This window comes from Eumetopias jubatus, unplaced genomic scaffold, assembly GCF_037043125.1.
Source record: "Eumetopias jubatus isolate StellerSeaLion01/CBP00866 unplaced genomic scaffold, mEumJub1_p1.0 scaffold_4, whole genome shotgun sequence".
NCBI lineage: Eukaryota > Metazoa > Chordata > Mammalia > Carnivora > Otariidae > Eumetopias > Eumetopias jubatus.
The window spans coordinates 89,416,558-89,422,115 of record NW_028274810.1 but is presented as its reverse complement, the minus strand read 5'-3'; the positions used below and the strand labels follow the sequence as shown (position 1 = coordinate 89,422,115).

General features: G+C 46.7%; 1 pseudogene; it reads right to left on the bottom strand.

The window, feature by feature from the left end:
- Positions 1–393: 393 nt before the first annotated feature.
- LOC114217057 (tRNA-splicing ligase complex subunit RTRAF-like) lies at positions 394–4,381 on the bottom strand (annotated as a pseudogene).
- Positions 4,382–5,558: the final 1,177 nt, after the last annotated feature.

Here is a 5,558-nt window from a genome sequence, read left to right as displayed (position 1 = left end):
CGTTTTCCCTTTCCTCCGCAGCCAGGTGTCAGCCAGGAAATGGATATGTGGGAAGCAATATGCCAGTCGGTGCTGCAGGGATGCCAGGAAGGCTAGTTGGTCTTTGTCAGTGGCATAGGCTAGCGGAGTTCTGAGGATAGAAAAGAATCGCGAGGCTGGTTGAAGCTGGTGCTTTTAGGAGAGGGCTAGTGGAGGAATTGAACCTCAGCCATGACTTGGAAATTAGGTAGGCTCGCAGCAGAGGAGGGAGTGCAGAAGAGATGGGGAATGTATTTGGGGTGGGAGGAATGACAGGCTTCAAAGTTGGAGGGAGAAACATTCAAGATGCATTTGGGAAATAAAATATGAGTTGATCCAAATGGAGTATTGGGAAATCATGAAAGGAAGTTTGGTCTAGCTTGGCAGGTCCTTAAACTCTAAGCTGTGGGGTTTTGACTGCTCCTCTAAAAGTTTTCTCTGCAGCTCTTTCAAAAGGATGGTCCTCATTGTCCACTTCTGCAACACCTGGGGGCAGGAGGTGGGTTAGGAGACCTCCTTCCTTCCAGTGCTACTTCTGAACCATTTCTAGCACGAAGGCCTTGTTCCTACAACTATTGTATCGCCCAATAGGCTCATCCCTGCCCCGTCCTCTCCCAACTTCCTGGTGCTCTCCTCTCACTCACTGAGGATTTTTTTGGAGCTGGTATCATTAAGAATGTAGGCTTTAGGAGTCACGTATTCCTGGGCCCCAGCCTCAGGGGTGCCACTATGTGGCTACGTGATCTTGGGCAACTTAGTATCTGGGCTTCAATTTTCTTAGGTGTACAACGGGATAGTAATAGCAACCATCTTGTAGAGTGGTTATTGGCACCCAACACTCATTCAGCTAGAAAGTAAACAGCCTAAAATAATTATAAACTGATGTGTATTCTGTGAAGGGCTTGAGGTAGAGAATAAGGAGGGGCTATGTTGGGGAGGGAGTCTGGGAGGGAGGTTCCACTTAAGCTGAGACCCGAAGGAAGAGAAGAAAGACTCTGTGGGATACAGATATACGGGGGCACTCAGCACAGCGTTGGCCCGCGGTGAGCACTCAGAAAATGTTAGTGATTATTATTAGGGTCAGTGTTGCTGTGTTCCGCACCTGGCTCTCGACCTTCCTCTGAGTCTTTAGTGTCCATGCAGATGACCCATTCCAAATCCACCCTGTTAGTTCCTTTTTCTTTCTTTTTAAGATTTATTTATTTATTTTAGAGAGAGAGCACGCGCGAGAGAGTGTGAGTCGGGGGGGGGAGCAGAGGGGGAGGGAGACGTGGGCCTTGACCCCAGGACCCTGAGATCATGACCTGAGCCTAAATCAAGAGTCAGACACTTAACCAGCTGAGCCACCCAGGCGCCCCTGTTCCTTTTTCTTCTCCCCACTTTCCTGAACTTTATTAAAGAAAAAGCAATAATGGTAAATCACTAGAACATCATCAATCTTCTGGATCCCTCCCTCGAAAGTGTGGCATTTGATTTCCAGACACATGCCAGAGCGTACGTGGTTCCCAGTTGTACAAAGTAGGTGAGAAGCTGAAATCCTACAATGTTTATCCTCCAACTCTCCCCAAGTCTCCCCAGTCTTGGTCTGTCCCCCCCGCCCCTGTCCTTGGTCTGTCTTTGGATCAGCAAGTATCACCTGAGCAGCTGCTATGACTTCATGCATTTTGTCTGTAGCTCTCTGAGCTCCTCTTATGTGTGGCAATAGCAGAATTTGAGCCACTTCATTAAGAACTGCATCTCCTGTTCTGAGATATTCTTGACTAAGGCACCAGGCAAAGACCTCTTTTGTTTGATTTGCATTGGCAAGTGCATCCTGCCTCCAGGAGCTCTTGGACAAAAATGCAAATTGCCTTTAAGCATTACCAGGTCCTCACCATGACTTCCTGAAGAAGGTTAGCCAAAACCATCACATCAGCCTTAAAACCAGGGTTCTTTACATCCAGGCTGATAGATGGCTCCGCATTTTTAGTTGCATCGTCAATATGTTTTGCATTATCCGGTACCAAGTCCTTGTAGTTTTCAGCATTATCTCCATACTCAAGTCTAACAGCTAAACCAAGTAGATAGTCTGTTGCTTCTTGGCCATCTTGAATCTTGAGAGGACAGTTAACATCTCTGGGATACTTTTCAAAGAAACTGGACCCATCATTGCTGTGGATGTACTTCTGTCTTCAGTCTTGTAGAGTCTGATTTCCTGTGAGCTAAATAATAAAGCTAAATAATAAAGTCTTTGAGTTAAATAATAAAGTTTCTAAATTATGTGTCATCTTTGCTGCAGTTGAAGCTGGCATGGTTGTGACATGGTTGTGACACGGTCCTAGGTTCTCCCTCTGGTCCCCTGGGCTTCTGCGGGGGGTGGAGAGGTGAGGAGGAGTGGGTAGCATAGGCAGCCAGCGATGTGGCAAGGGTGGCCTGTTAGTTCTTTGACCTCCTCAATTCCAGTGGCTTTCACCTCTGCTCCACCTGAGGTACCCACTGCCATGGCCACACCCTGGGCCTTGCATCACCCAGGACTCTTAACTCTGGAAAGACACACAACTCCCTCTCCCCCTTCCCCATTTTCCCACCCACTTGTTCCCATTAGACCCGTTCTTCAAATTTGTTTAAAACTAAAACTACAGCTGCCCGCCATCTGGCCTCTCTGTTCTCTAAGTTCCTCTTTGCCTCATTACCCTGTCACACCTGCTTGCTCTTGGTGTTTGGTGCTATAACAAGGTCATGATCTCTCTCAGCTGGGTCTTCAGTGTTGCCTGGTGATCTTTCTGTGGTTTCCTGGTCAGCTTTCTCTTTTACACTTTAATCCGCCCTTCATTATATAGAATAGAAGGGGATCTAGAACCTTTCATGTGTTGATGTCTTAATGGTCTCCCAATCCATATCTGTGTAGCCTTGGATTCTTTGACCATCTGGCGGCACACCAATTCCCCCTGTGCTTTCACTGCCCAGCCAGCACCTCTGTCTCTCCTGAGGACTGCCCTCGGGCTGCCTGCAGCCCTTTGCTGCAGAGAACTAGAAGTGGCTGGGAATTTAACCCCACCCCCACTTCCAAAGGGCAGCCCTTAACCTCTGACGGGTGGCTTGGGATCATAGCTAGCTACTCCAGCAAACTTACCCTCAGACTGGGACAACGCTAAGGTGTAAGAGCTCCCCTGTGGGGTGAGCCCACGTCAGGTTACCCTTCAGTATCCTTTGCTGTCATTGCATTCTTGCTCCGCCCTTTCCTTCCTGCTCCTTCTTCCCCCTTCCCTACAGGTTATTCCTGGGAATGCTTCCTAGTAAATCCCTGCACAGGCATCCTCATCTCAGATGGCTTCTGGGGAATCCAGTCTCAGACAATCCACCCCCAGCTTTTCCTCCTCTTGTCACAAAGGAAGAGATGGTTTCTCTTCACTATGTCCCCCAGATATTGGTCCTCCCTTGCCTTCCTGCTCTATGCTCTTGCATTGTCACAATCTATTGTTAGTTTCCTAGGGCTGCTGTAACAAAACACCAGACTGAGTGGCTCAAACAACAGAAATTTGTTGTCTCATATTCTGGAAGCTCGAAGTCTAAGATCAAGGGGTTGGTTCCTCCTGAGGGCTGTGAGGAAAAATCTGTTCTATCCTTCTCTCCTAGCTTCTGGTGGTTTGCTGGCAATCTCTGTTGTTCCTTGGCTTGTAGATCTCTGCCTTCATTTTATATGGCCTTCTTCCTGTGTCGAAATTTCCCCTTTCTATAATGTCACCAGTCATATTATATTAGGGCCACCCTGATGATCTCATTTTAACTTGATTACCTCTGGAAAGACCCTATCTTCAAATAAGGACACATTTGTAAGGAGGTACTAGAGGTTAGGACAGCAACATGTGAATATGGGGGGCAGGGGACACAATTGAACCTGTAACACCATCTCTATGCTCCCTCACTCTCCTGAACTACAGATATGCATGTTTATCATCTGTGAGATTGCTCCACTTGAGTGCCCCACATAAACCTTGTTTTAGACACTCTGTTTTCTGGCTTCTTAGCACTTTTTACTGTTTGGGGAATTTCCAACCCCATGAATCCCATTTACCAAGGAACCCAGAAAGGTATTTCCCAGTGTCTTTTGTGGTCAGGCTTCAGGCCTGTGAACTATTCTGTGCCAGTGAGACCCAGTCATGTGAGACTTTGATTCAGGAGGGAGCAATCTGAGGAAGGAGGCTTGGAGTGGATGCCTTTTTCCTGGCAAGGGTGGTGGCAGAGGTGAATGGCTTTCAGAGATGTGGTAGTTGCAAGTTGACTTGAGTTCTTGACATAGAAGGGACAGCATTACTGGCACAGTGGTGGTTGGACTCAAGCAGAGATGCCGGCCGCAGCGCCAATGATGGCGCAAGGGCATCATGGCGGTGACAGAAGCAGCAGTTTCTTCCTGAGGCCAGGGTTTTGGTTTTAGGTATTTTTCTTGGAAGCTTAATCTGGAACCAAATTTTGATTTGGTTCCAGATTAATTTTGGGCTCTTGATGTCATTTTAACGCTTTCATTTTCTGCTTAATCAGCCAGAGTCAGTTTCTGTTGCATACAGTAGGGAATCCCTAGATTTTAGTATTTTAAGGTAGTTTCTGGAAATTCCAGACCCTGAGTTGTAGAATTGACTGACTTAGAGGAGGCAGGGTAGTAGTTAATGCGGTCCTAACCACTGCAGACAGGAAAGCTGGGGACCCTTGTTAGTGGCATTTAGTCAAACGATTTTCTGCTATACATTGGGACAGAGTCATGACAATCAAAAGTAGAGGAACTGGTAGAAAAAAAATTAGAAAGTGTCTGTGTACTGGTGATTTCTTGTCCCTTTTAGCAAAGTCCTCCAAAATAGGGTCAGGCCTTTCAAGAGGACTTTCTGTAAGAAGTACCTGTCAGTTCAAGAAAGTAAGTCTACCAGCAAGGAGGGCATTAAGGGCATTTCCTTCCCTCCCCCAACCCTCCCCCACCTATTATTTTGGATTGTCTCAAGACAAGGACCTTTAAATTGAGAATACAGAGGTAAAAATCAGCAGTGCCTCTGGCTGGCTCAGGGGATATAGCATCTGACTCTTGATCTCAGGGTTGTGAGTTTGAGCCCCACATTGGGTGTGGAACCTACCTAAAAAAATAAATAAATAAAATAAAAATCAGGTCTGGAGCCCTAAAGGCTCTGTAGGGGAGACGAAGCTTTACCCCTTTTACCCAGTTTCCGACTGGAGCTGAGAATTAAATTGACCAAGATAGATGAACAAGAAAAGCACACGGTTGTTTACGTGGACACAGGAGCCCCCAGAAGAAAATGAAGATCCAAAAAGCAGAAAGTCCTGTAATGGAAAAACCTGAGGGTCTTCTCCTTTGCTTTCACAGAGAATACTTCTGACACCTCTGGTCAAGAATGTGTGGGGTTTTTTCCAACACCAAGCAATTCTGTGACACGAGCTGGGTATCCTACAATTTAACTCACTTTTGATACTATCTCCCTAGAGATAGTGTCAGATCCCACAAGTTAAGAGTTGAGTCCCAAGAGACTACCCCCCACTTCAAATGCCACTCAAAAGTA